General features: G+C 43.4%; 1 long non-coding RNA gene across 1 annotated transcript in view; it reads right to left on the bottom strand.

Moving 5' to 3' along the window:
• Positions 1–13699: 13699 nt before the first annotated feature.
• Positions 13700–26837, bottom strand: part of LOC309332611 — a 311558-nt gene continuing 298420 nt past the window's right edge. Inside the window, exon 3 of the long non-coding RNA XR_014152240.1 lies at positions 13700–13821. This is a non-coding gene — a long non-coding RNA (uncharacterized lncRNA). The remainder of the gene's footprint in view (positions 13822–26837) is intronic.

Below are 26837 nucleotides of genomic sequence, written 5' to 3'. Positions count from 1 at the left end.
GGGAACTGCAGACCTAGATCTCAGCCCACTGCTATACTTCACCAAGCAAAGCCCTGTGCACAAGAAACAGATCACCACTGCAGCAGCTGCATAGAGGTTGGTTCTTACATTAGAATAAGGTTATTAGATTTTTTTCAAAGAATCCGGGGACACTTTTTTTTTAAGAGGAAAAAAAAAGTTATTTAAAAAAGTTTTTTTTTTTTAAAAAAAAAAAGAAGTAATATCTTCTCTTCTGTGGGCAGTTGGCCGGGTGGCTGGGCGCTCTCACTCCCGGCTCAATTTGGGTTGCAGGGGGTGGGGGGTGTAAGCGGTTCCCCCAGTTGACGTGCCGGGCATCCCCAGTTCACCCTTGGCAGTGGCAGCAGCAGTCTCAGCAGCCCGGAGTCAGCCTGGTAGTGCAGTTGGCTCTGGCTGGCTTCAGGAGCTGCTCGCTTCCATGGCGCCCACCATTTTGCCTCGCCAGAAGTCCCCATATGATGTATCTTGTGCCGTTGAACCAATCACACAACATTCATTCCCCACTAATAAATCTACAACACTTAAAATGTAAATCCGGGGACATTAAATGAAATCCGGGGACATTCTGGGGACGGATTTTGTCCAGGGACAGATTTGTAAATCGGGAGACTGTCCCTGGGAAACGGGTACGTCTGATAACCATACATTAGATCTCTGCTTTCGAACAAAGCTCTGTTATCAGATGTGCAATGTACTTAGAACTTCTTGCCTAACTTGGGCAGGTTACTACTGTAATCTGGACCTGCACAACTTGTGAACCACCCAACCAAATGGCTATCACAAGACAATTATTAGAAACCCCTTCCTTATCCCCACCCAGTTTTTGCACTGAGCCTAAAAGTCAAGGACTGTCCACTCCTGACCTTATTTTCTGAATCTTGGTGCTAAACACCACCATCTGAGGGGCAAGCACGGCTTCGTAGTGGCATGAACTCTGTGCTAATTAAAGTATTGGCTGTTCTGAACTTCTATAAAACAGAGGAGGGGCAATTCTAAAGAGCAGCGCAGGTGGAAAAAGGTGTTCAATTTCACCCTCCCCAACCTCTTCTTCGATTCATTTTTCTTGCGGTAGAAATTCATTTGGCCTCTGAGCCCAACAAGGAGGGAAACGGCTTGTGATGATGAGGAATGGAGGCAGATGTAGATAAGCTTTCTTGTACTAGCCAATTGCCATGACAAAGCCATACAGACACTATCAGAGAAAGAACTCTCTTTATATCTGTATATCTTATTTATCTATAAAATCTATATAAAAACAGAACCTCTGTCTAAATCAGAATCATAAAATGCAGTCGCACGTGTAAATTAGAGGTCTCCACACAGCATACAGTGTTTTTATTTAGACCTCTGAATCTCCCTTACAGTTTACCGCAGTTTTATCCATGTTCTGCTTCCTAATTTTTTTGCCGCCAGCACAAAGAGGGCCGCATTATGGGTCACTGGGGCATTAATGTCACTGAGCAGCCATAGGCCCCTCTTCGCCATTGAGAGATGGCTGGGCATGAAGGCAGGTAACCACCTCCTGCCCAGCCATGCTGCTCTTTAAATTGCCCCCCTTCAGTGGTGGAGCTAGTTGCTTGGGCACCCAGAGCGGCACATGTGCTGTGCACCTGGGGGTGGGGCGAGCCACCCAGGGGGGCAATCGGCGTGGCAATTGGCGCCCATTGGGTGCTATCAGTGTGGTGATAGTCGCCCAGGGGGGATTTTGCCATCCCCCTCAAGTATGACACCTAGGGCAGACCACCTCATTGCCCCCCCTTCCTACGCCCCTGCCCCCTTTGTTGTTGTTTAGTCGTTTAGTCGTGTCCGCCCCATGGACCAGAGCGCACCAGGCACTCCAGTCTTCCACTGCCTCCCGCAGTTTGGCCAAACTCATGCTGGTAGCTTCAAGAACACTGTCCAACCATCTCGTCCTCTGTCGTCCCCTTCTCCTTGTGCCCTCAATCTTTCCCAACATCAGGGTCTTTTCCAGGGAGTCTTCTCTTCTCATGAGGTGGCCAAAGTATTGGAGCCTCAGCTTCATGATCTGTCCTTCCAGTGAGCACTCAGGGCTGATTTCCTTAAGAATGGATAGGTTTGATCTTCTTGCAGTCCACGGGACTCTCAAGAATCTCCTCCAGCACCATAATTCAAAAGCATCAATTCTTCGGCGATCAGCCTTACTTACTTTATAGGAATTTGGCCACATTTGAGTTCTGATATATGGGCCAGCTGACATCACCTCTAGCTTGCCCTGAGGATGAGATGAGAACCTTGGAAATGTTAGCTTATTCATGTTTCCTAGAGGCAGCTTCCATCCCTCAGTAATGAAATGAATAAAGTTGGGGTTGAAATCTCTTCAGATATGGTTTGTTTCATACCTCTGGTGTTAATGGGACCTGTTGAAATGAATCTGTACTGTCAAGGTGCTTGGATGAAATTCTGCACTCTTCTGAGTTAAATAACACGGCTGACTTTCGTTATGAATTAACCTGCCCTTGAAAACTATATGACAAAGATCTGCAAGACACAAGCTTTGGGCAGAGCATTCTCATGACTAATATTGATGTTTAACATCATATTTATTCATCAGCACACATGGAGACAAGCTTCAAAATGGGTAGGACTCTTGAGAAAGCCTGCATTTTGGATCTTAAAAAGTAAAATAGAGAAAACCTAGTAAGCGCAAAATGCATTCCCAAATATTTGTTTGCACCTTAGTCAAAATCTAATCAACATCCAGATATGGTCCCAGGTACTTGGATTCTTCAGGTTGTGGAAATCCTACGTGGACTGTGAACAGGTCCATAATGACCTTTTCAGACGAGGTGCATGGGCAACAAAGTGGAAGATAAGTTTCAGTTTAAGGAAATACAAAATGTGGAACTTTTTGGTTGCATACACACTAACCCACTTGCATCTCAAAAATGTTTTGTTGTTTAGTCGTTTAATCGTGTCTGACTCTTCGTGACCCCATGGACCAGAGCACACCAGGCACTTCTGTCTTCCACTGCCTCCCACAGTTTGGACAAACTCATGCTGGTAGCTTCGAGAACACTATCCAACCATCTTGTCTTCTGTCGTCCCCTTCTCCTTGTACCCTCCATCTTTCCCAACATCAGAGTCTTTTCCAGGGAGTCTTCTCTTCTCATGAGGTGGCCAAAGTATTGGAGCCTCAGCTTCACGATCTGTCCTTCCAGTGAGCACTCAGGGCTGATTTCCTTAAGAATGGATAGGTTTGATCTTCTTGCAGTCCATGGGATTCTCAAGAGTCTCCTCCAGCACCATAATTCAAAAGCGTCAATTCTTCGGCGATCAGCCCTCTTTATGGTCCAGCTCTCACTTCCATACATCACTACTGGGAAAACCATAGCTTTTACTATACGGACCTTTGTTGGCAAGGTGATGTCTCTACTTTTTAAGATGCTGTCTAGGTTTGTCATTGCTTTTCTCCCAAGAAGCAGGCGTCTTTTAATTTCGTGAATGCTGTCACCATCTGCAGTGATCATGGAGCCCAAGAAAGTAAAATCTCTCACTGCCTCCATTTCTTCCCCTTCTATTTGCCAGGAGGTGATGGGACCAGTGGCCATGATCTTTGTTTTTTTGATGTTGAGCTTCAGACCATATTTTGCGCTCTCCTCTTTCACCCTCAATAAAAGGTTCTTTAATTCCTCCTCACTTTCTGCCATCAAGGTTGTGTTATCTGCATATCTGAGGTTGTTGATATTTCTTCTGGCAATCTTAATTCCGGCTGGGGATTCATCCAGCCCAGCCTTCCGCATGATGAATTCTGCATATAAGTTAAATAAGCTTGGAGACAATATACAGCCTTGTCGTACTCCTTTCCCAAGTTTGAACCAATCAGTTGTTCCATATCCAGTTCTAACTGTAGCTTCTTGTCCCACATAGAGATTTCTCAGGAGGCAGATGAGGTGATCAGGCACTCACATTTCTTTAAGAACTTGCCATCGTTTGCTGTGGTCGACACAGTCAAAGGCTTTTGCATAGTCAATGAAGCAGAAGTAGATGTCTTTCTGGAACTCTCTAGCTTTCTCCATAATCCAGCGCATGTTTGCAATTTGGTCTCTGGTTCCTCTGCCTCTTCTAAATCCAGCTTGCACTTCTGGGAGTTCTCGGTCCACATACTGCTTGAGCCTTCCTTGTAGAATTTTAAGCATAACCTTGCTAGCGTGTGAAATGGGTGCAATTGTGTGGTAGTTGGAGCATTCTTTGGCACTGCCCTTCTTTGGGATTGGGATGTAAACTGATCTTCTCCAATCCTCTGGCCACTGCTGAGTTTTCCAAACTTTCTGGCATATTGAGTGTAGCACCTTAACAGCATCATATTTTAAAATTTTAAATAGTTCAGCTGGAATACCATCACTTCCACTGGCCTTGTTATTTGCACTGCTTTCTAGGGCCCATTTGACTTCACTCTCCAGGATGTCTGGCTCAAGGTCAGCAGCCACTCTACCTGGGGTGTACGAGACATCCATATCTTTCTGGTATAATTCCTCTGTGTATTCTTGCCACCTCTTCTTGATGTCTTCTGCTTCTGTTAGGTCCTTTCCAGTTTTGTCCTTTATTATGGTAATCTTTGTAGGAAATGTTCCTTTCATATCTCCAATTTTCTTGAACAGATCTCTGGTTCTTCCCATTCTGTTGTTTTCCTCTATTTCTTTGCACTGTTCATTTAAGAAGGCCTTCTTGTCTCTCCTTGATATTTTTTGGAAATCTGCATTCAATTTCCTGTATCTTTCACTATCTCCCTTGCATTTTGCTTGCCTTCTCTCCCCCGCTATTTGTAAGGCCTCGTTGGACAGCCACTTTGCTTTCTTGCATTTCCTTTTCATTGGGATGGTTTTCGTTGCTGCCTCCTGTATAATGTTGCGAGCCTCCATCCATAGTTCTTCAGGCACTCTGTCCATGTAGATTTTCTCAATCCAGAATTGTTGCTGCTCATCCTCCACATGCTGCTTTCAATCTAGATTACGGATTCTTCCATCCATGGAGGGCGGGCAGGTACTTGACATGTGTTTAATAACTGTCCCCTTGATTAGATTATCCACACCTTTTCCTGCCTGCACATGGCCCAGGTGATTGAAGAAGGGAGTGGTGATTGCAATCTTGGCCTATGCCCACCCACAATGTAATTGGAAAGGTGTGGATAACCATTCCCCATGGCCAGGATCACCTACTTCTGTTTTCAAATGGACACACCGTACAGTAAAGCTGAATCAGTCTGCAACAAGCTTTTATTTTTTTGAAGGAAATCAGTTTCTCAAGAAACGCTTTTCAGGGGCACAGAAAATATGCAATAGATCTAGATTGTGTGAGGGCAACATAGGAAAAAACAAGCACCCATTCTCCATTGAGTCTAGAATAAAATGTGTGTATGTAGTCCAAGACCCAAAGTTTTACTTTTACATATTCAAATCCCAGTAGTGATGTATGGAAGTGAGAGCTGGACCATAAAGAAGGCTGATCGCCGAAGAATTGATGCTTTTCAATTATGGTGCTGGAGGAGACTCTTGAGAGTCCCATGGACTGCAAGAAGATCAAACCTTTCCATTCTTAAGGAAATCAGCCCTGAGTGCTCACTGGAAGGACAGATCGTGAAGCTGAGGCTCCAATACTTTGGCCACCTCATGAGAAGAGAAGACTCCCTGGAAAAAACCCTGATGTTGGGAAAGATGGAGGGCACAAGGAGAAGGGGATGACAGAGGACGAGATGGTTGGACAGTGTTCTTGAAGCTACCAGCATGAGTTTGTCCAAACTGTGGGAGGCAGTGGAAGACAGGAGTGCCTGGTGTGCTCTGGTCCATGGGGTCATGAAGAGTTGGACATGACTAAACAACAACAACAACATTCAAATTGTGATTGGGACAGTGCACTAGGGTTCTCGTATCAATGCGATTCACTCATTTAGAGTACATTTCATTGCCTCTGTGGATGCATTGCTTAGCCTGCCAAACTGACTTTCCTATGATGGCCCTCCACACTGTATCATCAAAGGCTTTTAAACTCAAAGATGCTGCCCTCCAGATAGTGAGGACTACAACTCTCATCAGCAATAGCTGGGGATAAGCAAGTTATAACTCACAGGATCTACAGTACACCATGTTGGCTACTCCTGGTATAACTGGTGAAATAATCTGCAAAAGTTACAGAAAGTGTTCATTATCATCATCATCATCACAGCAACAACAAGAATAGTAATGTAGAATGTATATTTCTTATGTTTAAACAGTAGGAGAGAATCTATTACTGGGAAATAATTAACCATTCATTATGGAGAAAGTCTGCCAGTCCCACTATCTTAATAAATGATCAAAATAATAATGTACACATAAATTTTGTTAGTATGCTATTATGTTATTATCTTACGCAATACCTTTTATAAATTTCATTACTATATTACACCACACAAGCCTCATTAATGAAGAATGATTTTATAGATGTTTAAGAATGCCAAAATATTTCACTAGGATATAGGATAGTTGTTTTAGGAAGATGATATTCCATTTGTTGCAACATTACTTGTTTGAAAGCAGGATTTATAATAAAATAGTATTACATTGCTTATTAGAAGAAATAAACTTATCTAATTGGAATAAGCTTAAATGTGAAGGCTGTTCTCTTTGCCAATACCAATTTGTTATCTTTATTTAGTGTTTCTATAATTGAACAATTTAAGTGGATACAAAATTGCTTTATAGTACTATTTCATAATTATTTTAATGTATATTGCGTTTGGTTAAGATGTGCAAAAGTAATTGAGGGCATTAATTTCAGAAAAAGAAGTCTAGGAAATGTGTACATACGAGAACATCATTATTATTTACGTGTTCATAACTTACCTTTTCACCTTCACACACCACCACCAAACTGGTAGATACCAAAGGATTGAGGACGGTAAACGCAATGTGTCTGATCAATGACATTCAAGCTTTTTCAGAATAAAAACAAGCTGTATTGGTGTGGAGGTGTATTATCGGTGTGGTTTGTTGTTGTTGTTGTTGTTTTATTTGAACTCCACCCATCTGGCTAGGTTTTCCCAGCCACAGCTAAAGATCAACCCAAATTGTGATCTCCCCCAGCCACAGAAAAGATCAACCCAAATTTCAAGGTTGAAATGTTTGGGACTCTAGATCAGGCTTCCTTAACCTCGGCCCTCCAGATGTTTTTGGCCTACAACTCCCATGATCCTTAGCTAGCAGGACCAGTGGTCAGGGATGCTGGGAATTGTAGTCTCAAAACATCTAGAGGGCCGAAGTTGAGGAAGCCTGCTCTAGATGAAAGGTGATTAAGAGCTGACATGATAGAAGTTTATAAAATTATGGGTGGCATGAAGAAAGCAGATAGAGAAAAGTTTTTCTGCCTCTGTCCTAACACTGGAGACAGAGAGAGGAGGAGCTGCCAGGCATTGATGCCAAGACTTCTCACTTGGCCTCCTCCTGGCAATGTGACATTGATGCATAGCATGCGCATGACATCACACACATGACATCATGCAGCCACAGCATGTGGCAGGCGCCCTCAATCTTGAGCACAAGATGGCGCCTCTGCATGCAAATAATTTTGTAATATTAATATGAAAATAAACGTAGCCGTGCGGCACGGATCCTAAATACGCTCATTCTGAAGTAAATGAGTCTGTTTAACATTTGCTTTATAAATACATCTCTTGTGACTTTTTTGGTAGGTAGAACTCAGTGCTGGATTTACGTAGAAGCTAAACAAGCTATAACTTAGGCCTCCAAAAAAATTTAAAGGGGAAAAAACCTGGATGTACATTTCCAAAATATAAGATAAAAAACAAATAAAATAAAACCTACCTACAGCAACAGTGTTTTGCGTTGTGTAGTGTCCTATGATGTAAGTAATGGGCCTTGCCTGCTAGCCTGCTCCCTAAAATATCACATATTTTGTTATGTTCAAATGGCTTTAGATACATGTTAGGTCCATAAATTTACCATATATCATATATGCAGCACAAAACAGCGACAATTTTGTTATGTATTGAAGTTGTCACCCTGGCCACCAGGGGTATCCTGTATATAGTTTTCACTCAGGTCCACATCAGTTAATTTAGGCGGGAAACCCTGGGTTGTTGTTGTTGTTACAATGTTGACAGCCGGCTGCCTATAAAAGCAGGCTGGCTGAGCTGTTCAGTTCAGTTCAGTTCCAGTTTACTTATAAAGAAGTCCTTGGAGAAATCTCTGTATCGTCTGCTATGTCCACCCACTATTTAATAAATTTGTTGTTGACAAAGGACAGCTGGACATATAAAGGGCCCCATTACCTTCAGTAGCTTAGGGCCTCATGAAACCTAAATCCGGCTCTGGTAGAGCTTCAGGGAAGGGAGTTGGGACCAACAGCCACCCAAATTTATCATGCTTGATACAAGGAGGAGAACATCATGAAGCCAAAAGTAGAGATAATGGGGAGATACAGGGGGGAGAGAAATAAGAGAGAGAGAGAGAGAGAGAGAGAGAGAGAGAGGATCAGGCCAAAGGCCTTTCTAGTCAAGCATTCTCTTCCCACCATGACCAAAAAGATGCCTACGGGAAGTCGAAGAGCCAGAGACTGGGGCAATAAACCTCTTCCCCAGCAACTGATACTGGTATTCAGAGACCTGCCAGCTCTGATACTAGAGGGAATTTATAGCCATCTTGACTAGTAGCCTTATCCTCCGTGAATTTCTCTAATCTCCTTTTAAAGCCATCCAAGAACTTGTCTAATCTCCTTTTAAAGCTGTCCAAGTTGGCGGCTCTCGCTGCAGCGTGTAGAAGCAAATTCCATGATTTAACTCTGCACTGCATTTCCCCTTTGTCTGTCCTAAATCTCCCACCAGTCATGTTTCAAGTATTATGAGAAAGGAGGGATGGAGGAGAAATTCGATTCAGCTCACACCCCAAGGTGAACTTTTCACTTTCTTGAAGCAATATGCAAACCAAAACTCAGCCTACCCTTCGAAATTCACACTTACCCAAATGTATTGGAATTGTAGTTCTCTGGCTGAGTAATGTGTGCAGAAATGCATTCACTAGGCTAAAGTGTGCAACAGTGTCTCACACCGAATGTAAACAAACTGCGAAAAAGACTGTCTGGATTGAAAGTGGAGACGCCGTATGTACGTTTCCTTGCATATTTAAAACAAAACAAATTCCTTCCAGTAGCACCTTAAAGACCAACTAAGTCAGTTCTTGGTATGAGCTTTCGTGTGCATGCACACTTCTTCAGATACGTATCTGAAGTATCTGAAGAAGTGTGCATGCACACGAAAGCTCATACCAAGAACTGACTTAGTTGGTCTTTAAGGTGCTACTGGAAGGAATTTGTTTTGTTTTGACTATGGCAGACCAACATGGCTACCTATCTGTATCCTTGCATATTTGTTTGTTTTGTATCACACAAAAAATCTTTAACGAGAACTAATTAAAAAATAAATGCATAGATTAGTGAAAATAACATGCAACAATACTGAGGAAAATTGATTTGCAATGAGGTGTATATTAGGCAAAATTGCATACAGGAAATTTACACATAAATGCTTGTGCGCTTTCAGGAGGGGGTTTGTTTGCTTTTTAATTGCAGATAGGTTTGAAAATGTAGAAACCTGGATTTACGATTGGGGAAATGAGAAGCCGAGAAAACCTGAAGCAGACAAACTCCCAAATCCCTATAAGACAGAGAGAAAAACTTCTTAGCCATTTTCTCCACAGAATGTATAATATTATATACCTCTATCTCTGCCTCTGCCCCATACTTACCTTTTTTACCCTCCTGGGGCAAAAAGACCCACATTTAATCTTTTTTCCTAGGGGAGCTTTGGTCATTTTGGCGGCCCTGTTCTTTTCTCTACACCTTTGAGAGATGCAGGGATCAGGTTATTTATCTAGGGCTTTACGAGTTCTGACCTAGGCTTTGTCCTCTTCATTTGACTATATTGGACAGGCGATCCCACTGTGCCGAGTCAATTCAGGGGCCATTTGATGACACGGGCAAACGTCCTCAAATATTTATCTATTTAGAAGCTCCCGAAAGCGTCCCAGTAGAGGCGACACATTGCTTGCCAGGCTGCTGAAAACCTGGAGAGAATCAGAATGAAATGAGTGCTACCAAGGAAAACTTTTGAAAACCTACCCCGGCATGCTGATAGGATCCCTGGAGAGAGCACATCATCTACAACAGTGCTGGCATCACACATGCTGATACTATTAATAAAAGGGAATGGCTCAGATCACAGGAATTAATTAGTTTGAAACTCCAACTGCCAGGAAGGGAGCAGGGGCACCACAGCATCCTGAAGTGTGTTCGTATTAATGATTCTCCGGCTGGTGCGCTGTTGACAGAATCTTGTCTGTTTCAACAAAACTCTGGAAGCAGCTTTTAAACTTCAGGGGCACCCCCCATCAAACAGCAAGGGGTCTCGCAGTAGCACTTTCGCGCGGAAGCTACTAAATCCTGCAAAATAAGAACTCAATGGTTTCTCCCGCTGCTGCCAAGCGGAAAAAACCTACCTGCTGTAACTGGGAAGGCTTTTCTCTTTTCACTGAGCGACTCTCTCTCTCTGAAGCTGGCAGAGAGCTCAGCGCAGCTCCACGTTCCCTCTTTGAAAGGCTGGGAAAGGACACGGGCCTCTTGTTAAGGAGAGGCTGCGGAGAGAGGCTGGATGTGAGTAGAAAACGAATGTTCCCACTCAGGAGGATGCTGCAGAACAGAACTCCCAGAGGTGGAGAAGCAGCACAGATAAGTCCAACAGAGATGGGAGTTGCTGCAATCCTGCAGAGCAACTTTCCTGTACCTGGTGCTTTGTGGGTGTCGCTGGACCACAATGCCCATCAGCCCCAGACAGCATGGCCAATGGTTAGGGAGGGCAGGTGGGAGCCACAGTTCAACAGCATCGGGAGGTAACAGGATGGGGAAAGCTGCTATACAGTCTTACCTGGGACCAAGCCCCATTGAACTTGTGTAGAAGTGTATAGGATTGCACTGCTAATCGCTGTTGACCTCACAAAAGAATCCTTTGCTCCCAGTTTAATGTTGCAGTTATTTGAAGGGCATTTACTTGAGTGGGGAATCGTTCCCCCAACCCAGGGATCATTGTGAGCATCTACAAAGATAAACAACCTAAAACTAGCTTGCAGTGTGTTTTAGGTGCCGTTACCTGTTCCCAAATCCTCCTGAGATGGTATTTTCATTAGTGCATTGCAACTTGTGATCCACACCTAGCAAGCTGGGAGTAGGGCTGGGCGATAACTGGTTTCCAATATTGTATCAGCAGCTAACCATTGCGATATATCACAATATCTTGATATAGCGTGATATCTGAAATAAGGAAGGAAGTACGCAGAGGCGAAGACAACAATGTCCTGGCAACTGCTACTACTTAAGGGACTAAAACTGATAAATTGTGACATTATCTTTTTTTTTTTAATACTTTTTTATTCGAGCTTTAAATAATACACATGTCTATATAAATATACATTGTACAAATCATCATATCACTGAACGTATAAACATACATATAAATAAATTATTGTTAATTTTTTCTTTTTTACAAAAGAGGAAAGAAAAAAAAAGGATCAAAAAACAAAAATTTATTATCATCAAAACAAAAAAACAAACAAAACAAAAACAAAAACAAAAACAAAAAAACCCTTTGGACTTTATTTAGTCCTGGACTTCCCTCCACCCTATTGGTAAGTATCAAATAATCCTACATTCACGTATTTTCTCTTAATCTTAAATATTAGACATTCTCTGTTAGAGTTAATCCAGGCCCACCAGTGTCTTCTACTATTTATTTTCAATATATTTCCAGTATTTACTCCAATTTTTATGAAATTTTTGCTCATCTTGGTCTCGTATTCTACCCGTTAATCTAGCAAGTTCGGCGTATTCCACCATTTTAACCTGCCAATCACTTATACTAGGTATGGTTTCCATTTTCCAGTTTTGTGCCAGCATAGTTCTTGCGGCTGTGGTGGCATAGAGGAATATATTCTTGTCTTCTTTTTTAATCTCTTTACCCAACATTCCTAGCAGAAAGGCTTCAGGTTTTTTGGGAAAAGTATATTTAAGAATTTTTTTAAGTTCATTATATATTAGTTCCCAAAAATTTTTCACTTTATTACATAACCACCACATGTGGTAAAAATCGCCTTCTGCTTCCCCACATTTCCAGCATCTTTTGTTCTTTAACCTGTAGATTTTAGCTAGTTTCACAGTAAATTGTGATATTATCAATCAGCTCATGGTCACTTTCAGGAGCAGGCAAGTCAAAATGCATTGCAATAGGACTTTGGGTTTGGGGCTTGGCTACCAAATGGTGGTATTCAGGACAATCCAAATACGGTGATGAGTCATAGTGAATACAAATAATTTGGGACTGCCAGCAGGCCTGCTAGGTGGCAGCAGCGGCAGTGCCAGCAGCAGCGGCAGCAGCAGCAGAATCAACAATAGTGGGGGAGGGGCAGAAGCAGCAGCAGCCTGGCAGCAGTGGCACAATAATTAGCAACCTGCAAAGCTTTGCCAAGGCAGTGGGCAGCGGTGGCAGAAGCAGCAGCAGCCTGCGAGGCCTTGTCGTGGTGGCATTAGTAGTGGTGGCCTGCAAGGCCTTGTGGCACTGGCAAAAGCCACCAGTTCCCGTTGCCACTGTGAGGCCTCGCAAGTCACCACTGCTTTTTCCACTGCCGTTCCTTGCAGGCTGCCACAGCTATGGCTACCCCTTCCCGCCGCCACCACGAGAAGGCCACTGATTGTACCGCCACCACCAGGCCTTGCAGGTTGTCGCCGACACGTACTGTGGTCATGGCAAGCTGTTTCTGCCACTGCTGCTTCTGCCGCCTTGCAGGCCTGCTGGCAATCTGGCAGTCCCAGATTATTTGTATTCCCTATGACTCACCACAGTACTTTGGATTGCCTTGAATACCACCGTCTGGTAGCCAAGCCCCCAAACCAAAAGTCCTGTTGGGATGCATTTTGACTTGCCTGCTGATGAAACTCAGTGTGTGATGGTTGTCATTTTAACCATTTTAGACCCCTAAGTATTAGCAGTTGCCAGGACATTGTCCCATTCACCTCTGTATAGTTCCATCCCTATTTTAGACATAGTGGTAGACTGCAGTGTTTAGCTGGTGATACCATTGCAATGTTTAGCTGGTGCTATTGTGAGGTTTAACTGGTGATAACATTGCAGCATTTAACTAGTGAGTTATCGCGATGTTTAGCTGGTGAGATACCGCGATGTTGAAAACCAGATATTGCCTAGCCCTTACACACATTGTGATTTGCAATATATTGCCAGCTCAAATATTATGAAACAATTATCACAATGTGAACTTCAAGCCGGTTTTGGATGATATATCGATATATCGCCCAGCCCTAGTTGGTGTGGGATGTAATCCACTGAGAGCAGTCAGGTACAACATTCCTTGTTTTCCTAGAGTGGACATGCAAGGGGATGTTTGGTCCAGCCAGTCGAAACTTCCTGTTCCTCCTGGGCTGGAGCATCCTTCCTTGCATGTGACTAGTGGGTGGGCGTGACCTTTCCAGACCTGGTAAAAGGACACACACTCTCTCTCTTTTCCATCTTCTTTTTGTCCTCTGAACTTCCTGGAATGAACTGCTGGGTGCCAGTCAAGCAGTCCCCCAGGTCATCTTCCTTATGGGATAAACCTGTTAGTATAAGTTTGTAACTTTAAGCCTGCCTTCAGAGATCACACTGTGCTCTGCCTGATCATGAGTAAACTTTCTTTTTATTGTTTATGACTAAGACTGTGGTGTCTTTATTCCTTTAGGAGGGATTCAAGGGGTCTTACCAGGAAAGTATTAGAACACATTTCAATCTGAAACTCAACACGAGTTTGCAACTAGTTTTCTGCTGTGTAAAGGGGAATGCACTCTGCTAAGTAAAGGAACTTGCTAGCGCAAGTTAGGAAGGATATTAATAAACAATATATCATCTCCTGCCACCCTGGACATTCCCACAGTTGGGAGTTGTGTCACAGCATACAGGATATAAGGTAAAGGTAAAGGGACCCCTGACCATTAGGTCCAGTCGTGGCTGACTCTGGGGTTGCGGTGCTCATCTCGCTTTATTGGCCAAGGGAGCCGGCGTACAGCTTCCAGGTCATGTGGCCAGCATGACTAAGCCGCTTCTGGCAAACCAGAACAGCGCACGGAAACCCCTTTTACCTTCCCACCGGAGTGGTACCTATTTATCTACTTGCACTTTGCCATGCTTTCGAACTGCTAGGTTGGCAGGAGCAGGGACCGAGCAACGGGAGCTCATTGCAATCCCTTCAAAACCCTTCAGTGGGCCAAGGAACAAGCCATCAATGCATACTGAATGTCACAACACACCATACATATAAAACACATGGCTTCCCCCCCACCACTCCAAGAATCCTTACAGAGTTACAATTCTGAGCTTCCTGACCAAACTACAGTTCCCAGGGTTCTTGCGTGGAAGGAACCATGTCCTTTGAATGTATGGCATGGACTGAAGTCTCAGACTACATGAGTCATGGATGTGTGTTGAATAGCCATTTGACCCCCCCCCCCTTCCCCATCAAAACTTCCACAAGGACACACCTTTTGTTAAACCATTTCACATCCTCTTACACTTTTTCTCAGCAAAAAAGCAGCCCGCTATTCATGGGTTGGTTTTTGCTTCTTCTTCTTTTGTAGAGTGTGGTCTCTCTACCCTGCATTTGATCTTCCTCTGAGGCCTCAGAAGTAACCAAGTCCCCATCTCCATTAACTCAGAATTTACTGCAGTGCTATGTGATATGCAACAGAGCTGGTTCATCTCCTTGAGCCGCAGAGGGGGTCTGCATTTTAGCATTTTGCCAGTTTTATCTCTGCCATCTGAAACTCATTTCCAGGACAGACAGAAATTCCTTATAATTGCTGCCCTGGGGCGTGTGTGTGTGTGTTGGGGGGGGGGCAGAGGCTTCAAGACCTTCTAACTTTTTGCAAGGGAGAAGATGACTTGTAGAATGTGTTTTTCTCAAGAAAACCACTGGCCCATTTTTAACAAGTAAATTAAATATATCAGAGTTCTGATAAAAGCAGCTTTTCCATGTTTAGGAGCCTATTAGCAAGGAAGCACCTGAAATTACAGGGGTGCTTTTTAGAAACAATGCGCTTACTGCTCAGGCAGTTCACAGTTGGCTTTTTAGCTCCTTGAAAGAAACCAGAGAAAGGGAATGCAGAAGCATTGCATGTTTTTCCTTATGACAGATAGTCTGAGTCCAAACAATTCAAACAGAGGCAATAATTAACCACCACTTCCCTCCTCAGGATTTTCACAAGTAGTGAGTCACTGAAATAGTGCTCAGGCTTGATTCTAAGGGCTCACATAGGAAGTTTGTATCCCAACTGATGAACTCTATGCTTCATTTTGGTTCTGCAGGCATCTCTAAATTGAAGGTCTATGTTTCTAAGTACTAAGTGAACTGTATGTACTAATGTACTTATTATGTTGCAATTGAATTCATGTATTCATTATAGAAACACCATAACCACATTTGATATATCATGTGTGAGGCTGTAGTTGCCGAAGTTTATATGGGCAACAGGGATGTTGAGCAGCCTGCTGCTGAGCTCTTACGATCGTGTGAATTGTTGCAATATATCATTGGGATGGACAGACTAGTCTGGTCCATGTCAATTTCATGTGTGTTCATAAGTCTATTCTGCCTTAATTTTCAAGTTTAAAAAAAGCATCCAAAAATGAAGTCGTATAGGGATGTACATTTAAATACATATTTAATCACAAAATACATATTTAAATATGTATTCTATCTCAATGTATGAATTTCTATGTGCATCTTATGCTGAAATACATTTTTGAAGTGCATTCTGTTATGGTTTCCGAGCCAATAGCTATATTGCAAAATTCAAGAAGTAGGATCTCCAAAAGATTAAGGATATGTTCAGACTTCCACAGTGTGGATCGGGTCAGTTTCCATCAAATGTCCCAAACATCTATAATACATCATAAAGATGCGATCCTCTCTACAGTTTCTGATCCACTGTATTTTTTTTTTTTTATTTTCTGAATATAATATTTTTATATCTACTTCTTAAATTGGTGATTGCGTTTGTGAATCCATATATTGAATAGTCAGTTGTCTGTGATTGAATATATGTTTGTGTGTGACTGCTTCTCTATTTTTGGATTGCTGTTTCCACTTGGCCATTGTACACACATTTGTGAAATAGTGTTTGCATTTATTAGGGCACAGCCGCACTACAGATTTGAATGTAAGAGTCAGGCCATTAGCCTAAGAATCCTGTGCACACTATCCATCAACAGCTCTGGAGATACTGGGCAGTTTTGTGATACCAAGCCATCGTTTAAGTCAGGGGTGGGGAACCTCAGGCCCTCCAGGCCTCTCTGACCTTTGAGACTCTCCCCATCCCACATTCCCTCACCAGCCGTGCCCCCTTTTTCCAGGCCACACCCCTCACCAGTCCTGTTTTGCGCACACACACCCTATCATTCCTGGACAGAGGATTGAAAGGGATGTGTGAATGTGTGTAGGAACTACCCTAAGTGCAAACATAATGTTAAGTTGTGGGTGAACATATCAGACGACACAGCGATTCTTCAAACAGCTCTTGTTTATTCACAGGCCAGAACAGAACTGAACTGAAGGGTTCAGCCAGCCTGCTTATATAGAATCATAGAATCATAGAATCATAGAGTTGGAAGAGACCACAAGGGCCATCGAGTCCAACCCCCTGCCAAGCAGGAAACACCATCAGAGCACTCCTGACATATGGTTGTCAAGCCTCTGCTTAAAGACCTCCAAAGAAGGAGACTCCACCACACTCCTTGGCAGCAAATTCCACTGTCGAACAGCTCTTACTGTCAGGAAGTTCTTCCTAATGGAATCTTCTTTCTTGTAGTTTGGATCCATTGCTCCGTGTCCGCTTCTCTGGAGCAGCAGAAAACAACCTTTCTCCCTCCTCTATGTGACATCCTTTTATATATTTGAACATGGCTATCATATCACCCCTTAACCTCCTCTTCTCCAGGCTAAACATGCCCAGCTCCCTTAGCCGTTCCTCATAAGGCATCGTTTCCAGGCCTCTGACCATTTTGGTTGCCCTCCTCTGGACACGTTCCAGTTTGTCAGTGTCCTTCTTGAACTGTGGTGCCCAGAACTGGACACAGTACTCCAGGTGAGGTCTGACCAGAGCAGAATACAGTGGCACTATTACTTCCCTTGATCTAGATGCTATACTCCTATTGATGCAGCCCAGAATTGTATTGGCTTTTTTAGCTGTCGCGTCACACTGTTGGCTCATGTCAAGTTTGTGGTCAACCAAGACTCCTAGATCCTTTCCACATGTACTGCTCTCAAGCCAGGTGTCACCCATCTTGTATTTGTGCCTCTCATTTTTTTTGCCCAAGTGCAATACTTTACATTTCTCCCTGTTAAAATTCATCTTGTTTGTTTTGGCCCAGTTCTCTAATCTGTCAAGGTCGTTTTGAAGCATGATCCTGTCCTCTGGGGTGTTAGCCACCCCTCCCAGTTTGGTGTCATCTGCAAATTTGATCAGGATGCCCTTGAGTCCATCATCCAAGTCGTTGATAAAGATGTTGAATAAGACCGGGCCCAAGACAGAACCCTGTGGCACCCCACTAGTCACTCTTCTCCAGGATGAAGAGGAACCATTGATGAGCACCCTTTGGGTTCGGTCAGTCAGCCAGTTACAAATCCACTGAGTGGTAGCATAGTCAAGACCGCATTTTACTAGCTTCTTTACAAGAATATCATGGGGCACCTTGTCAAATGCCTTGCTGAAATCAAGGTAGGCTACATCCATTGCGTCCCCTTCATCTACCAGAGTTGTAATTCTGTCAAAAAACGAGATCAGGTTAGTCTGACATGACTTATTTTTCAGAAATCCATGCTGACTATTGGTGATCACAGCATTCCTTTCTAGGTGCTCACAGACTGTTTGCTTAATGATCTGCTCCAGAATCTTCCCTGGTATTGATGTCAGACTGACTGGGTGGTAATTATTTGGGTCCTCTCTTTCCCCCTTTTTGAAAATAGGGACAACATTTGCCCTCCTCAAGTCTGCCGGGACTTCGCCTGTTCTCCAGGAATTCTCAAAGATGACTGCCAGTGGTTCTGAGATCACATCTGCCAGTTCTTTTAATACTCTTGGATGCAGTTCATCTGGCCCTGGAGACTTGAATACATCTAAACTAGCCAAGTATTTTTGTACTATCTCCTTAGTTATTCTGGGCTGTGTTTCCTCTGCTGAATCATTTGCTCCAAATTCTTCAGGTCGGGCATTGTTTTCTTTATCGGAGAAGACTGAGGCAAAGAAGGCATTGAGGAGTTCAGCCCTTTCTGTGTCCCCTGTTTGCATTTCACCATCTTCTCCTCTGAGTGACCCCACTGTTTCTTTGTTCTTCCTTTTGCTACGAACATACCCATAAAAGCCTTTTTTGTTGCTTTTAACCTCTCTAGCAAGCCTGAGTTCATTTTGTGCTTTAGCTTTTCTGACTTTGTGTCTACACGTGTTGGCTATTTGTTTGAATTCCTCTTTGGTGGTTTCCCCCCTTTTCCATTTTTTGTACACATCCTTTTTTAATCTTAACTCAGTTAAAAGTTCTTTAGATAGCCACCCTGGCTTCTTTAGGCACCTTCCATGTTTCCGTCTCATTGGTATTGCCTGAAGTTGTGCTTTTACTATCTCCCTCTTAACAAACTCCCAGCCAGCATGAACTCCCTTTCCTTTTAGTATTACTGTCCATGGGATCTCACCCAGCACTTCCCTAAGTTTTATGAAGTTGGCTTTCTTAAAGTCAAGAAATTGAGTCCTAGTATGCTTGGCTGCTCCTTTCCGCTGTATAGTAAACTTCAGAAGAGCATGATCACTCACGCCTAATGATCCTTCCACTTCTACCCCACAAACCAGGTCATCAACATTGGTTAGGACCAGATCTAAAATGGCTGTTCCTCTTGTTGCTTCTCCCACTTTCTGGACAATGAAGTTGTCTGCAAGGCCAGTGAGGAATCTATTTGACCTTATGCTCTTGGCTGTGTTTGACATCCAGCAAATATTCGGGTAATTGAAGTCCCCCATTACTACTATCTCCCTTCCTTTTGCATGCTTGGCCATCTGTTCCAGGAAGGCATCATCTATGTCCTTGGGGATCTATAGTAAACTCCCACAATGAGGTCACTGTTATTCTTCTCTCCCTTAATTTTGACCCAAATGCTCTCACTTTGGCTTTGAGGTTCTAAATCTTGGATCTCTTCACAGGTATACACATCCCTGACATATAACGCCACTCCTCCTCCTTTCTTGTCTGGTCTGTTTCTCTGAAATAGATTGTATCCCTCCATTATTACATTCCAGTCGTGGGACTTATCCCACCAGCTTTCAGTGATGCCTATTATGTCATATTTAGTTTGCTGTACCAAGAGCTCAAGCTCATCTTGTTTATTTCCCATGCTTTGCGCATTAGTGTACAGACATTGAAGTCCATCAATCATCCCCCCGTGTCTCTTATTTAAGGATTTTTTCCTCCCACCACTAGGTCTGCGTGCTGTTTGCTCCATTTGGTCTATGATATTTGGGTGATCATCTTCATCAATTGATAGACTCCTACCTTCAGGAGCACTGTCTCCCTCCCCCACATTAGTCAGTTTAAAGCCCTCCTGATGAGGTTTCTGAGATTTTTGGCAAAAACATTCCTCCCAACCGTTGTGAGGTGCAGCCCATCGCTTGCCAGAAGTCCATCTTCAAGAAACTGCAGTCCGTGATCTAAGAATCCAAACCGTTCCTGTTTACACCATTTGCGAAGCCAGCTGTTCACTTCCACTATTTTTCCCTCTCTCCCTGGGCCACGTCGTTCAACTGGGAGGACAGATGAGATGACAATTTGTGCATTTAATTGCTTCAATTTCCTGCCCAGAGCCTCGTAGTCTCTTTTGATCTTCTGGAGGCTATTGCTTGCAGTGTCATTGGTTCCCACATGAACCAAGAGGAAGGGGTATTTGTCAGTGGGTTTTATGATTCCTTGCAGTCGTTCAGTTGCATCTTGGATCTTAGTCCCGGGAAGACAGCACACTTCCCGAGACATCTTGTCAGGCCCACAGATCACTGCTTCGTTCCCCTCAGTAGGGAATCCCCTATCACCACTACACACCTCCTCTTAGGTCTGGTCGGGGTTCTTCCGTGAGCTGTCCGTTCCAAGGTCGCCTGCACATTCCCTGAGGACTGACTTTGCTGCTCGTCTTCGTATACCTGATCGACTGTAATGAGGGAGAGATCCTCAAATGGAGTCTGCTCTTCGTCTTCCATGCTAGGGGAGAGGACCTTAAAGCGATTGTGTATTTCTAAACAATCAGAGCGAACCCTGGGCCTCCTACTTCTTTGAGTCATGTTTCTCCATATATCTGGCACCTGTGTTGGTGAACTAGCCTCCTTCTCAGAATGCAACAGTAACCATTTTCTGTAACTATCCAATCACTGAATGCCACTTTTGATCCCTTATTTGCATATGTGGACCTGAACTATCTACAGTATCCCCCTGCTGGCTCAGGGTGAGAACTTCAGTACATAACACATAAAATGTGGATGTTTTACGCTGCCTGCTTTTTCTCTGGCCTTACCCACAAGTGACATGCAGCCCCAGTAAGTTGCTCAGAAGGGAATGTGATATTTGAGCTGAACAAGCTTCACCACCCCAGATTTAAGTAATCTTGGCAACCAAAACCATCAGAATCTAAATGGGCTCTGGGCAGACCTCACAGAAACCAGGGAGGAAGTTATGGTACCATGTGGATTGTTCCTTCCAACAGGAACGCCATATTTCTGCATGCTACTCTGGTTTCAAATGGGTTTGCACAGCGCCGACCCGAGACATTTTGGCACCTGAGGTGAACCACAACTGGCACCCCCTCCCCCTAAGGAAGGAGGTGTGAGTGAAGATCTGCATGAGGAGCAGGACCGGATTTAGGTTTGATGAGGCCCTAAGCTACTGAAGGTAATGGATATCCAATGGATATATGGATATCCAAACAATGACTATCATCAGAGCAGGTAAGAAATTTTTTTAATTCAAATATTTATCATCTACAATACTCTTTTATTTATTTTATAGTATAGTACGTTGATTATACAGGACGCGGGTGGCGCTGTGGGTTAAACCACAGAGCTTAGGACTTAATGATCAGATGGTGGGCGGTTCAAATCCGCACGACAGGGTGAGCTCCCATTTCTCGGTCCCAGCTCCTGCCAACCTAGCAGTTTGAAAGCATGTCAAAGTGCAAATAGATAAATAGGTACCGCTCCGGTGAGAAGGTAAACGGCGTTTCCATGAATTCTGGTTCGCCAGAAGCAGCTTAGTCATGCTGGCCACATGACCTGGAAGCTGTACGCCGGCTCCGTCGGCCAATAAAGCGAGATGAGCACTGCAACCCCAAAGTCGGTCACGACTGGACCTAATGGTCAGAGGTCCCTTTACCTTTACCTTTTACATTGATTATTACTTTCATTTTATGGATCAATGGTCTCGTTAGATAGTAAAATTCATGTTAAATTTCTGTTTTTAAAAGTCTGAAACGGATTAATCTGTTTTCATTACTTTCTATGGGAAAGCGCGCCTTGGTTTTGGAACAGACTTCCGGAACAGATTAAGAACCAAGGTACCACTGTATGTAGAAATGAGCAAACCAGTGATATTTTAGGGAGCAGGCTAGCAGGCGGGGCCCATTACTTACATCATAGGAGCCTACACAACAGAAAACACTGTTTATTTTTTTTTTATCTTATATTTTGGAAATGTACTTCCAGGTGTTTTTTCCTTTGATTTTTTGGGGGGCCCCCAAGAGAGTGGGACCCTAAGATATAGCTTGTTTAGCTTATACAGTCATACCTCGGGTTAAAGTAGCTTCGGGATAAGTATTTTCGGGTTGCGTGCTGCAGCGACCCGGAAGTAATGGAGGCACGTTACTTCCGGGTTTCGCTGCTCACGCATGCGCAGACGGCCAAAATGATATCACGCGCATGCACGGAAGCGGCAAATCACGACCTGCGAATGGGGCTCTGGAACGGATCCCATTCGCATCCAGAGATACCACTGTACGTAAATCCAGCACTGATCAGGAACAAGGGGAAAAATAAAGATCTACCTCAACATCTGTTGCCCCTGTGGATCCTGCAGTCCGAGGCAGTCGCCCCATCTTGCCTCATGAGTGGGCCAGCCCTGAATTTACATTTGCAGTATGGACGTGACACCCTGGCAGTCTGAGGGGAATTTTGCAAGCAAGAGTTGGAAGATTGATTTCTACCCGGCGCCTAGTTTCATGTGCATACATTCCATTGACTTTGATGGATCTCCCCCCATTGATTTTTGATGATATCTGAGAAACTGTTAGTGGAGCTGCAGCTTTGGGTGGAACTATCTTTCAGGTAGAACATAGGATGAGAGGCTTTTGTAAAGGTTTGGGGGGGGAGTAGGCATAAAAGTTAGGTTAGTCCTTATTACTGAACATGACAGATGGATTTTGTGAGGTAGCGATGCCTTTCTAGTCATCCACACTTCCCAGATCTGAGATGCCCAAACAAAGGTTGCAAATGTATTGCCAAGTCTCTAAAGAATACCTAATGCATATTACCTTTTTTGTGTAATCACAAAAGGGGATGTGCTGTATTAGAGCAGGTTAGATGGATCTCTGTGTTTAGTATTTCTTCTCTTCTAATCTTGATTAAAATCAAAGGCAACCATGCTACTCTTTCAGGAGAAAAATATATATGATGCATTATTATTTCTTAGCCTTCAAAACATGACTCTTCCATGGTAGTTCTTCTATTAGTCAATTCAGTGATTTTAATTAAAAATGGAATGGTTTGAACATAAGGCATAATTAAATAGATGCCTGTTACAGCTTCTGCATCGGTATGGCTCATTTCACTATCTCAGCACATGTTTCCACTGAAACCAGCAACATCACATAACAAATCTATCCCTTCTCGTTTGCTGATTGTCTAGTGGCTATTTTTCAAAACTTTGGCTTTCCAGCTTGTGTAATGCCATCAATTACAGTTGCAGTAATGGAAAAGTGAAAATATGTAAAGGCAATTTGCAGCCACATCCTAAACCATCCCCCCCCCAAAAAAAAGTACAGCCCTTTGATAACAATGGGATTTAGTTTCAAATACGTCTGTTTAGGATTGCAGTCTGACAGGGCAATGCTATGCATGCTTACACATAAGTAAGCCCTGCTGAATCCAGGGGGACTTTATCCTTTGTGAGTGTGCTTAGAGCCGCAGCAATCTTGTACACGTCTATCAGAAGTTAGCCCCAGTGAGTTCAGTGGGACTTACCACCCAGAAAGTGGGTATAGGATTCAGCAATAAAGTCAGTAAAGTCATAAAGCCTTGTTGCATTAAAGTCTATGGGTGACATCCAGTGGTGTTCGCCTGTTTGCTCAATGAAAATCTGCACAAGACTTTCAGTTTCTCTTCTTCCCTCTCATGCACCCACCACAGATCTGCTTCTGAGCCTCCCCCAGCCTTCTGATCACATTTTGGACACGTGAGAGAGCCAATGGAAAGGAGAGGAAGCAAAGTGAGTGGCTGTTTGTGCTACATTGAATTTTTCCTGAACACATTTATTGTGGCCATCGAAGAATTGATGCTTTTGAATTATGGTGCTGGAGGAGACTCTTGAGAGTCCCATGGACTGCAAGAAGATCAAACCTATCCATTCTTGAGGAAATTAGCCCTGAGTGGTCACTGGAAGGACAGATCATGAAGCTGAGGCTCCAATACTTTGGCCACCTCATGAGAAGAGAAGACTCCCTGGAAAAGACCCTGATGTTGGGAAAGATGGAGGGCACAAGGAGAAGGGGACGACAGAGGACGAGATGGTTGGACAGTGTTTTTGAAGCTACCAGCATGAGTTTGACCAGACTGCAGGAGGCAGTGGAAGACAGGAATGCCTGGCGTGCTCTGGTCCATGGGGTCACAAAGAGTTGGACACAACTAAACGACTAAACAACAACAACATTTATTGTGGCATGAGCTCTCATGAGCCAGAGCCCACTCTGCTGGATGCGTCTATAATTATGCTGCAGTTGCCAATGATCCCTGAACACACACTGAAAATCCAGTCATAGAAGTACACACAGCCAGACTCTTTGCGTACAGAATCCATGACCATAGGCATGTACGCCCTGAATTTAAATACAGTGCATGACTAGCAGAGATTCAGTTAGGCTACAATAATGCTCCCTGCTAGGGTTGGATGGATCTGTCCATTTCAATCATATACTAGCTTGCAAAAATGTCCAGATTGGGACATTTTTTAAAAAGCAGCTTTGACTAATGTACACATTTTTGCAAGCTAGTATAATTCATTCTGTGCATTTTTTCCACTAACGTTTTCGCTTGTACGCACACTTTCATCTAAAATACACATTTTTGTAAAGACTGGTTAGAGAATTGCATAGCAAAAGTCAGATAAATGTGAATTTCAAAGAATAGCTGTGTTTCATTTTGCATATTTTATTTTGGAAAGGAACTTCATCAAAAGCTTTTTCAAAACAAGCAAGTAAACTATATCCATCCGATCACCATTATCCACAGGCTTGCTGACACTCTCAAAGATCTCTAAAAGTTAAATGATATAGAAGCCATGCTGATTCTTCTTCAGCAAGACTTGTTCTTCCACATGATTGATAATTTCATCTTGGATCATGCTTGCCACGAACTTACCCAAAGCAGACATTAAGCTAACTGACCTGTAATTCCCCGCCTTGGTCATTTTGAAAAAATAAAATAAAAGATGTTGCATTTCTTACTTTTCTAGTAGCCGAATTTAGGCACAAATTACGTATTTCTGTTAGGAGAGCAGGCATTTAAATATGAGACCGCTGCCGAGCTGGGTTAATGATTTAATTTCTTCTTCAGCTTTTTATTTATTTAACTATGTATTGAGTTCTTTCTTTGTTTAAAATCAGTTTTTCTACTGTTTTCTACTGTAGCTTTTTCTGTTGACCTTTTGAGGGATTTGATCATGTACCTGTTAGGTGGATGCTGCTCTTATCATGTCATCTGCAATAATGTGAACACCTCCTGTGTTTTTGGGAAGTTTCTGTAGTTTTGATGTTGAAACACTTCGCTGCTTGATTTGATTCTAAAAAGTTAGGCGCTGGCATTTAAATCTCCTTTAGAGTGTGTTAAGGCAGCAGAACACTGATGATCCATTGTCTGATCTTATTGGCCAGTATTTATCTCTGTCATATCGGAGAAGAAACAGTGTTATTTCTAGCTATCTTATATTGCACACTTGCTACTTTTGGTACAGCTCATTTGTTTATCAATCTGGATTTAAATTGATCTCCGGGATATGTGCAAGCTTATTTTTCCTTTCCATTTAGCTGTGGGGGAAAAATACATTAATTCATACAGTAGCAAATGTTGTTTTGCTACATTTGTTGTTCCAGTACTGCTAAGGCCGGCCAGCAATTGCACAGGTGTAGGACCCTGTAATGGGAGACATCTTAGACCAGGGTTTCCCAAACTTGGGTCGCCTGCTGTTTTTGGAGAACAACCCCCATCATCCCTGGCTATCAGGACCAATGGTCAGGGATGTTGGGAGCTGTAGTCCAAAATCAGCTGGAGACCCATGTTTGAGAATACAGTGTTCCTCAACTAACATCTAGCAGCAACCATTTCATCAGGCTGCAGAGCAGAAAAAGAAGCTGGAAGAAGCAAGGCTGTACTGTCAACTCCATTGACAGACCAGCTGCCTTTGCCCTGCTCCCAAACATCACCTGGTGACAGCCATAACATCAGGTTAAAGGTAAAGGTACCCTTGACCGTTAGGTCCAGTCACAGACGACTCTGGGGTTGCACGCTCATCTCGCTCTATAGGCCGAGGGAGCCTGTGTCTGTCCGCAGACAGCTTCTGGGTCATGTGGCCAGCATAACTAAGCCGCTTCTGGCAAACCAGAGCAGCGCACGGAAACAGCGTTTACCTTCTTGCCGGAGTGGTACCTATTTATCTACTTGCACTTTGACGTGCTTTTAAACTGCTGGGTGGGCAGGAGCTGGGACCGAGCAACGGGAGCTCACCCCGTCGCGGGGATTTGAACCGCCAACCTTCTGATTAGCAAGCCCTAGGCTCTGTGATTTAGACCACAGCGCCACCCGCGTCCCTCTTACCATCAGGTTACAGGAGCTATTTCCATCTCAGCTGGTCATTGTAAGAACTATTGCATGCTTCCTCAACCTCGGCCCTCCAGGTGTTTTTGGCCCACAACTCCCATGATCCCTAGCTAGCAGGACCAGTGGTCAGGGATGATGGGAATTGTAGTCCCAAAACATCTGAAGGGCCAAGGTTGAGGAAGCCTGAACTAGTGCCTGCATTTGTTTGTTTCTTCTCCTCTCTCCTCAACCCCCTTTCCTTGTGTGACTTTTTTTCCTTCTTCACACTGTAAGCCTTTTCTCAGTTTCATTTTTTCCCCAATCTCAAATCCAGTTCTCCACATTTCTGCAGGAATTTGCTGATTTTGTTTCATTTTTCAAAAAAAAAAAAAATCCTTATGGAAATTATTCAACATGTCAGTGCAAATTTCTCCAAGTAAACACCATGTCCTGTATTAAGTTTTGACTAATGGACACATTCTTGCAAGCATTTTCTCCTCATGTAATGCATTGTTGTGTGTTTTTTAAAAAGCAATGTATTCATTTTATGTGCACACACACAATGCATTTTTGTAAACACTGGATTGAGAAATGCAGTGCAAAATTCAGATAGGAGCACATTTAGAAGAATGGCT

Source organism: Podarcis erhardii (assembly GCF_964252035.2).
Source record: "Podarcis erhardii genome assembly, chromosome: 17".
Lineage (NCBI taxonomy): Eukaryota > Metazoa > Chordata > Lepidosauria > Squamata > Lacertidae > Podarcis > Podarcis erhardii.
The sequence above is the reverse complement of the archived record's forward strand: the minus strand, read 5'-3'. Positions and strand labels throughout refer to the sequence as shown.